The sequence below is a fragment of the Oryzias latipes genome, chromosome 1 (genome assembly GCF_053564925.1).
Source record: "Oryzias latipes strain Hd-rR chromosome 1, Olatipes_Hd-rR_3.1".
Classification (NCBI taxonomy): Eukaryota; Metazoa; Chordata; class Actinopteri; order Beloniformes; family Adrianichthyidae; genus Oryzias; species Oryzias latipes.
Window position 1 is genome coordinate 28,748,980 of NC_136237.1, and position 10,654 is coordinate 28,759,633.

Genomic DNA, 10,654 nt, shown 5'->3' on the forward strand with positions numbered 1-10,654 from the left:
ATTTACATAGCAGGGGTCCCAGCAGGAGGGGGCGGGGTTGTAACACGACTCCTTCAGCAGAGCCAGGCTGAGAGAGGCTTTGACATGTAAGATGTTAGATGTTAGAATGCCAGATGTTAGAATGACCAGTTCATTTTATATCTATGAAAATATTCAGGGAGCTATGGGACATGTTCAGCTTTAGGTCTGTGAAAATTGGTGTCGATTGTTGAAACATAAGTTACCATAAAAAAAATGTTTGTTTGGAGTCTAGACAGATTTAACACAGGTTTTTGGATGAAAAGGATTTTTTATAAATCATCTGTTACACTTTTAAGTCTGAAAAAAATATGGAAGGCAGCAAACACAGATCCCTACCGTTTTTAATTTTTTTGTGCTGATATTTGAAAGATAAGTTATGCAAAAAAATAGGTGTTTGCAGTTTTGCCTAAAAAGACGTTTTCGGACCTTTTTGGATGTAATGCTCTCTAAGATGTCACCTGTAACTTCAATCATTCTGAATTTTTTTAGGAAGCAGTAGCACATAAATGCCTATGAAAGTTGAATTCTTGGTGCTGATAACCTAAACAGAATTTATGCTAAAAATCTTTGTTCAGTCCAAAATTTCATTAAAAAAATCAAGTGATGAAGTTTCTCGTAGACCCTATAGTGTTACATATCAAAGCTGGAGGTTATTAAAGGCATCTAATTCTGAAATCTCAGCTTCCTGAGACAAACGGCTGATTTATAATAAATTTCTATTATTTGGGTGCACATAATCGACCACTTCCTGTTACGCAGGCACCGTCAGGTGTACACCCATGAAACTTTACATGATGAGAGAGGACCCTTCTGAGTATCTCCAGTTTTAATTTCATGCACATCGGACAAAGCAAAGAGAAAATACAGGGCAGAATGTGCCCAATGCAATAACTAGGTGGCGCTATAGAGCTCGTCCAAGATTGTCATATCCATGGGTTCAGAATAGAAGCTTCATCATATCCATTGAATTTCAGTGAGATTGGACAAGGAATGTGCACGTGAGAGCAACTTTTGTGTGCATAGCGAGATGCCCAACTTTGCCGCTCTGTCACGACCACACCCCCGCATTGAAAGTTATGGTTTTTTGTCAGAGTAAACTTCAATGGCTTTTCAACAGGTGGACGTCATTTTCAGGTGTGTCGGCTCATCCTACTCGGAGCAGTGATGCTCCAAGTAAAACATGTCATTTCCTCTTGCCAGCAGGTGGCGCTACACTTTTTCCAGATTTTTTCACTGCAGATGTGTTCAGAGTCAGACTACAATCATGCACATCAATTTTGGATCAGATTGGATTATGCATGGCTGAGTAATGGCCATTTTTCTTTTCATGGCGTGTTTTCGAAACGACCTCCAATTTTGACGCGCCGCCATGGTCACAAACATCCATAAAAACTTAAAAGCTTTGCAATTTAACATCGGACATGTGTCTAGTTTACAAAACCAAAGTTTGGAGTCATTACTCTCAAATCTCTAGGAGGAGTTCGTTCTAGAGCGAGGCCTGCAAATGACCAAAATACAGCAAAAATGACATATTGTCATCAAAATATCAGACTTCCTGTGCGACTGACAGCTTGGTCCCAAGAGACTTTTTTGTAGGTTTCTATCCGATGAACATGCCCTGTTAAAATCAGGTTTGTACTATAAAGCATATGGAGGTGCTCGCGAAAACAAATTTTGCAGGTGGCGCTATCGAGCCATTTTTGTTTACCTATGCCGTTCTCCTATAAAATATGAAATTTTTCGCGACTCCTGATGTGTATACAAAATTTGGTGAGTTTTGGGGTATGTTAAAGGCCTCAAAAAGGCGACGGAAAAGTCGGAAGAATAATAATAATAATAATAATAATAATAATTAAAGCTACAAGTAGCATTTAGCGGGCCCGAGCACGTGCGACCGCATGGCACGAGCGACCGCCCCGTGAGCAACGCCCTGCTCGAGCCATTCTCGTCGTTTTTTCTTGTCCATTCTGGAGCTCCAAGCTAATGTTAATACGACAGCAGCCTGGGGGGGGGGGGGGGGGGGGGGGCTGTAATCTGTTGCCTTAAGGGACAAAGACTTTTGCATATAGCATGAAAAAAATTCAAGCAATGATGATAATTGCTATCACTGTCCCTAAGGATGAGAACAATAGAACTCATTCAATTTCCACTACAATGTCTAGATGAGTGTCAGCTATGTCTGATAACTTGGCCAATTAGCTGGACCGGGATCTTGCAAAGTGCAGGTGGTTAACGTCCAGTGTGATGAGTCTGTGGACGGCAACAGTACAGCATAGCTTTTGGTTTCCACAAGAGAAGAACTCCTGACACATCTGCCCTAACAGACAACTACAAGAGGAGTTGAAATGTATAACACGGTGAAGGAGTTTTTGTGCAGAAAAAGGTACAATTAGAAAAGCTGGTAGCAGTGACTGCAGATGGGACTCCTGCTATGATCAATAGACAAACAGGTTTCATCACTCACTGTAAAGCTGACCCAGACTTTCCAAAATGTCTGCATTACTGCTGCGTCATTCACCAGCAGGCCTTATGTGCAGAAGTGATTGGCTCTGGACATATAATGACTCTTATTCTGAAAATCGTAAACAACCTCAGCTGCAAAGCAAAACAGCACAGGATTTTTAAGGTGCTATTGGAGGAGATGTCTGTTGAATATGGTGAATATGAACATTGTGAATCTGAACTTGCATTCTTGACTGACATTACTGGAAAACTAAACCACTTGATCTGCGAGCTGCAAGACAATGGCAAAACTATTTTTTTTTGACCAGCCTGCCTGAGCCAGTGTTTTTCTTGTGGGGATCTTTTCTGCCAGGGCTTGTCAGCTTGGTCAGTGGATGTTGCTGCAGTTGTTTCCCTTGCTGGGACAGCTGGAGTTAAACACAGCAGCTCACGGCTCTGAAGTGGACCCCGTTGCTGTCCCAGTCTGGATGGGCACTGTGGCGATGTTCCAATGGCCAGGCTGGCTCCTGGTATAAAGAGATTCCCAAATACCATTTCCTAACCGCAGAGCCAAGGATGTGTTTACATGTTTAGGTCAAAAATGTGATGGACAGCTTCATGTTGTCTTTTGATGTAAGTTTAAACCTAAACATGCCACCCTGTTATTAATCCAGTTGATATGGTTCTCCATCTGTGTCTAGGTGATAGAAAAGCATTTTTTTTTATATTTAGAGCTCTAAGCAAACAAACAGTTGTCTATATAAAAGAGCTTTTACAATTGTGCACTTTTAGCAGGTCTCTGAGTTCATGTGACCAATGTATGGTGGATTTTCACAGACCTTGTTTAAAACTGAAGGTGAGAGAGACTTAGAGAAATGGCTTCATTGTTCTGGAGTTCTTTGTTTCATCCACAGAAGAGTAGAATTGGTGATTGATTTTGAAAAGCTGCTGAAAAAAGTATCTTTTTCAAATTGCAATTTCTAACTTGGGTTTTACATTTTGTGTTCCATTTTTTGTGCTTTAATTGGGAAGCATTTGTTATTTGTTTGGTGTTTTTAAGGTTCTGCAAATATACACATCATTTTTTAGAGACATTTGTTATCAGTTGTGTTTGTTGATTTGTAGTTTAATTTCATTGGATGTATAGATGTCGTGTGGGGGGGAGGCTCGAGATCAGGTAGGACCCAGGCGCAGAGACGGGAGGCAAACGGGTTCAGGGCAAGTGGGTTTATTTAACTAACAAAAAGCGCTGCAGAGCAGGATGACAAAACTAAAAACAAAAACTTACTGTGGCATGGCAAGGGACATGGACGCCAGACAAGAAGACGTGATCAACATGAGCAGAAGTTAATGGACCAGCACAGGAGGAAGGGAGAGACAAGACTTATATACAGACAGGGCAGACAAGACACAGGTGAACACGATTAGGGCAGATGGGGACCAAAGGAAGTAAAACTCAAGAAACATGACAAGACAGGAAACCTTTCAAAATAAAACAGGAAACAGAACCAAACAAGACAAAACAAGAACTAAAGCGAAAAACAAGACAACAAACTGAAACCATGACAATAGAAAGGAAAAGAAGTTCAAACATTGATTATAAAAAAGGATATAAGAGATAAAAAAAAAGAAAAAGGAAAAGAAAAAAGATAAAATATTGATTTAATTGCATTTTGAATGAATAAAAAACAATGATTAATAGAATCAGAATCAGAATCAGAAATCAGAAAAAGTTTTATTGCCAGGTTCAGTAGAGCGCACTTTACAAAACGAGGAATTTGACTTGGTGTATAGTGCAATTAAGAATAAGTTAAAAATTAAGTTAACAACAACAACACACTATATACAGTAGAGTAAGGTGACTTAAAGTGGGAGCACAGATGGGCTGGGATGGTGGGGCCTGTAAGTGGCACCGACAGTCCTTTGGTGGGCGGGGGGGGGGGGGGGGGGTCACCTGGGGGAGTTGGGGTACTGTTCAGCAGGCTGACTGCAGTGGGGAAGAAGCTGTTCTTGTGGCGCGAGGTCCTGGTCCTGATGGACCGGAGCCTCTTGCCAGAAGGGAGGGGCCGAAAGAGATTATGTCCTGGATGAGAGGGGTTGGCTACAATCCTGGCTGCCCGCCTCCAGGTCCTGGAGATGTGCAGCTCCTGGAGAGACGGGAGGTGGCAGCCGATCACCTTCTCTGCTGAGTGGATGACGCGTTGCAGCTTGGCCTTGTCTCTGGCCGTGGCCGCAGCGAACCAGACTGTGATGGAGGACGTGAGGGTGGATTCGATGATGGCATCGTAGAAGTCTACCAGCATCTTTTCAGGGAGGTGAAACTTCTTCAGCTGCCTCAGGAAGTACATCCTCTGCTGGACCTTCTTAGTGATGGAGCTGATGTTCTGCTCCCACTTGAGGTCCTGGCTGATGATGGTTCCCAGGAAGCAGAAGGACTCCACAGAGGTCACCGGGGAGTCACAGAGGATGACAGGGGGGAGGGGGGCTGGGGCCTTCCTGAAGTCCACTGTCATCTCCACTGTCTTCAGAGCATTAAGCTCCAGGTTGTTAGCGCTGCACTATGACACCAGCCTGGCTATTTCACTCCTGTAGGCCAACTCATCTCCGTCAGAGATGAGGCCGATGAGTGTGGTGTCGTCAGCAAACTTCAGGAGTTTGACAGACAGGTGACCAGCTGTGCAGCTGTTTGTGTACAGGGAGAGTAACAGGGGTGAAAGGACACAGCCCTGGGGGGATCCGGTGCTTGTGGTCCGAGTATCTGAGACGAGCTTCCCCAGCCTCACATACTGCTGTCTGTCCGTCAGGAAGTCTGTGATCCACCTGCAGGTGGAGTCAGGCACATTCATCTTGGAGAGTTTTTAATACTAAAGATGTATGAAAGACATACCGAAAAATATGTCTTTCAGTGTTTAACTGGCTGTCTTTGGATTATGCATGCCTGAGTAATGGCCATTCTTACTCCTCATCTCTCTGTTCACTGCTTGCTAATTTACATAGCAGGGGTCCCAGCAGGAGGGGGCGGGGTTGTAACACGACTCCTTCAGCAGAGCCAGGCTGAGAGAGGCTTTGACATGTAAGATGTTAGATGTTAGAATGCTAGATGTTAGAATGACCAGTTCATTGTATATCTATGAAAATATTCAGGGAGCTATGGGACATGTTCAGCTATAGGTGTGTGAAAATTGGTGTCGATTGTTGAAACATAAGTTACCATAAAAAAATGTTTGTTTGGAGTCTAGACAGATTTAACACAGGTTTTTGGATGAAAAAGGATTTTTTATAAATCATCTGTTACACTTTTAAGTCTGAAAAAAATATGGAAGGCAGCAAACACAGATCTCTACCGTTTTTAATTTTTTTGTGCTGATATTTGAAAGATAAGTTATGCAAAAAAATAGGTGTTTGCAGTTTTGCCTAAAAAGACGTTTTCGGACCTTTTTGGATCAAATGTTGTCTAAAAGTTCACCTGTAACTTCAATCATTCTGAATTTTTTTAGGAAAACTAAACCACTTCAACTGTGATCTGCAAGGCAATGGTAAAACTATATTTTTTATGGAACAGCCTGCAGTGTTTCTTGTGGGGATCTTTTCTGCCAGGGCTTGCCGGCTTGGTCGGTGGTTGTTGCTGTTACCAATCCAGTTGATATGGTTCTCCATCTGTGTCTAAGTGATATAATCAGAATCAGAATCGTTTATTGTCATTGTACATGGGGATACAATGAAATTGCAGCAGCCTTGGAGTGAAGGAGTTACATAAAATAAAAATAAAAATAGAATAGAAAAAGAAATACTGTATTTACAACTCTTAACAAAAAATGAACAATATGGACAGAAACTGTTAAATATTAAATATTTGTGAATAAAATAGAAAGGAATTACATGAGTTGCTGTGAGCACAGCTTAATAAATATCAAGTTATTGCACAGTGACCCGGTTAGACAGTCAGGATATTGCACGCATTGTAGTAAAATTAGAGTGAGGTGTGGTTGGTGGACGTATGTGCATTCCGTATGATAATTGCCTATGGAAAAAAGCTGTTTCTTAGTCTGTTTGTCCTGGTTCTGATGGACCTGTACCTCCTTCCAGAGGGCAGCAGTTCAAACAGAGGGAAAGCAGAATGGGTGGAGTTAGTGGTGATGCTAGTCACTCTGCTGATGCAGCGAGACTGGTAAATGTCCTTCAGTGAGGGGAGGGGGCAGCCGATGATCCTCTGCGCTGTCTTTACCACTCTCTGGAGACTCTGCCGTTCTGCTTCAGTGCAGTGGGAAAACCACACTGTGATGCCATAGGACAGAATGCTCTCAATGGTTGAGCGGTAGAACGTTACCAGCAGCTCCTGGCTGACGTCGTTCCTCCTAAGTTTTCTCAGGAAGTGCAGGCGTTGCTGGGCCTTCCTGATGACAGTCATGGTGTTGTTAGACCATGTGAGGTCAGCAGAGATGGTGGTGCCCAGGAGGGTGAAGCTGTGGACCCTCTCCACACAGTTTCCATCGATGTAGAGTGGGGGTGGATCTGTTCTGTTCTGCAAACTGGTGGGGGACGAAGATTGGAGGGAGGGAGTCTTTGATGTGTCCCAGGAGCAGCCGCTCCAGACACTTTGTGATTACAGCAGTGAGTGCAACTGGGCGGAAGTCCGTGAGGAAGGCTGTGGATGAGGACTTTTTGGGTATCGGGATGATAGTGGATGACTTCAGGCAAGCAGGGATGAAAGCCTGAGCTAGCGACAGGTTGAAGATTTTTGTGAAGACCTGGGAGAGTTGATCGGCGCAGGCCCGCAGAACCTTTCCGGGAACTCCATCAGGTCCCGCCGCTTTCCTGGGGTTTACCCTGCTGAACATCCGTGCCATCCGTGCCACGTCCATAAAGGCATTGTTTTTATATTTAGAGCTCTAAGCAACCAAACAGTTGTCTATATAAAAGAGCTTTTACAATTGTGCACTTTTAGCAGGCTGAAAAAATTATCTTTTTAAAATTGCCATTTCAAATTTGGGTTTTAAATTTTGTGTTCCATTTTTCTGTGCTTGTATTGGAAGGATTTGTTATTATTTTGTTTAAAAGTGCTACATATTGTATATACACATAATTTATTTAGAGAAATTTGCTATAGGTTGTGTTTTTTGGTTTTGTAGTTTAATTTCATTGGATTTATATTAAGGAAAAGAAGTTGCAGCATTGATTAAAAAAGGATAAAAGAGACATTTACTGTCTAAGTCTTATGTTACATCTGTAGAACTGTACTGAGAGTTGGGTTTTGTTTTGGAGCACATTCATATGTTTTGTTTGTAAAAAAAAAAAGATAAAATATTAAGTTAATTGCATTTTACATGACTAGAAAAGCAATGATTATTCATAAAAATCTATGAAAGACATACAAAACAAATGAAAAAGCAGTCTGCCCTCCCTCTTGTGTCTAAACTATTGTCACCTCACTTCTGGGTTAGTTAGCATATAAACAGGCAGCTGGTGTGTGTGTGTGTGGGGGGGGGGGGGGTGAAATTTGACTCCAGCAACAGGAAAGATTGAGGAGCAGGCTGCAGCATGAGAAAAAGACTGAACCATGTAAGAGGAAATGACATCCTACAGTTGACCAGTTCATTTTATATCTGTAAAGAATATTCAAGAAGCATTTAGACATGTTCAACTATATGCGTGTTAAACTTGGTGTGGATATTTGAAGCATAAGTAATTTTAAAACACACTTGTTTGGAGTCCAGACGGAAAAAGCACAGGTTTTGGGATGAATCAGGATTTTTTTAAAATCATCTGTTTCACCTGGACTTCTGAAAAAAATATGGAAGGCAGCAAACACAGATCCCTACATTTAAAAAAATAAATGGTGTTGATATATGATGATTAAGTTATGAAAAAAAATAGGTGTTTGTAGTTTTGCCTAAAAAGACGTTTTCGGACCTTTTTGGATGAAATGTTCTCTAAAAGTTCACCTGTAACTTCAATCATTCTGAATTTTTTTAGGAAGCAGTAGCACATAAATGCCTATGAAAGTTGAATTCTTGGTGCTGATAACCTAAACAGAATTTATGCTAAAAATCTTTGTTCAGTCCAAAATTTCATTAAAAAAATCAAGTGATGAAGTTTCTCGTAGACCCTATAGTGTTACATATCAAAGCTGGAGGTTATTAAAGGCATCTAATTCTGAAATCTCAGCTTCCTGAGACAAACGGCTGATTTATAATAAATTTCTATTATTTGGGTGCACATAATCGACCACTTCCTGTTACGCAGGCACCGTCAGGTGTACACCCATGAAACTTTACATGATGAGAGAGGACCCTTCTGAGTATCTCCAGTTTTAATTTCATGCACATCGGACAAAGCAAAGAGAAAATACAGGGCAGAATGTGCCCAATGCAATAACTAGGTGGCGCTATAGAGCTCGTCCAAGATTGTCATATCCATGGGTTCAGAATAGAAGCTTCATCATATCCATTGAATTTCAGTGAGATTGGACAAGGAATGTGCACGTGAGAGCAACTTTTGTGTGCATAGCGAGATGCCCAACTTTGCCGCTCTGTCACGACCACACCCCCGCATTGAAAGTTATGGTTTTTTGTCAGAGTAAACTTCAATGGCTTTTCAACAGGTGGACGTCATTTTCAGGTGTGTCGGCTCATCCTACTCGGAGTAGTGATGCTCCAAGTAAAACATGTCATTTCCTCTTGCCAGCAGGTGGCGCTACACTTTTTCCAGGTTTTTTCACTGCAGATGTGTTCAGAGTCAGACTACAATCATGCACATCAATTTTGGATCAGATTGGATTATGCATGGCTGAGTAATGGCCATTTTTCTTTTCATGGCGTGTTTTCGAAACGACCTCCAATTTTGACGCGCCGCCATGGTCACAAACATCCATAAAAACTTAAAAGCTTTGCAATTTAACATCGGACATGTGTATAGTTTACAAAACCAAAGTTTGGAGTCATTACTCTCAAATCTCTAGGAGGAGTTCGTTCTAGAGCGAGGCCTGCGAATGACCAAAATACAGCAAAAATGACATATTGTCATCAAAATATCAGACTTCCTGTGCGACTGACAGCTTGGTCCCAAGAGACTTTTTTGTAGGTTTCTATCCGATGAACATGCCCTGTTAAAATCAGGTTTGTACTATAAAGCATATGGAGGTGCTCGCGAAAACAAATTTTGCAGGTGGCGCTATCGAGCCATTTTTGTTTACCTATGCCGTTCTCCTATAAAATATGAAATTTTTCGCGACTCCTGATGTGTATACAAAATTTGGTGAGTTTTGGGGTATGTTAAAGGCCTCAAAAAGGCGACGGAAAAGTCGGAAGAATAATAATAATAATAATAATAATAATAATAAACCTAACAGATACAATAGGGTCCTTGCACTCCGTGCTCGGGCCCTAATAAACCTAACAGATACAATAGGGTCCTTGCACTCCGTGCTCGGGCCCTAATAATAAACATTCGAATTACAATAGGGTCCTTGCACTCCGTGCTCGGGCCCTAATAATCCGAGTAAATACAATAGGGTCCTTGCACTACGTGCTCGGGCCCTAATAATAATAAACATTCGAATTACAATAGGGTCCTTGCACTCCGTGCTCGGGCCCTAATAATAAACATTCGAATTACAATAGGGTCCTTGCACTCCGTGCTCGGGCCCTAATAAACCTAACAGATACAATAGGGTCCTTGCACTCCGTGCTCGGGCCCTAATAATAAACCTAACAGATACAATAGGGTCCTTGCACTCCGTGCTCGGGCCCTAATAAACCTAACAGATACAATAGGGTCCTTGCACTCCGTGCTCGGGCCCTAATAAACCTAACAGATACAATAGGGTCCTTGCACTCCGTGCTCGGGCCCTAATAACTCTTACAGATACAATAGGGTCCTTGCACTCCGTGCTCGGGCCCTAATAATAAACATTCGAATTACAATAGGGTCCTTGCACTCCGTGCTCGGGCCCTAATAAACCTAACAGATACAATAGGGTCCTTGCACTCCGTGCTCGGGCCCTAATAATAACTCTTACAGATACAATAGGGTCCTTGCACTCCGTGCTCGGGCCCTAATAATAATAAACATTCGAATTACAATAGGGTCCTTGCACTCCGTGCTCGGGCCCTAATAATAAACCTAACAGATACAATAGGGTCCTTGCACTCCGTGCTCGGGCCCTAATAATAAACATTCGAATTACAATAGG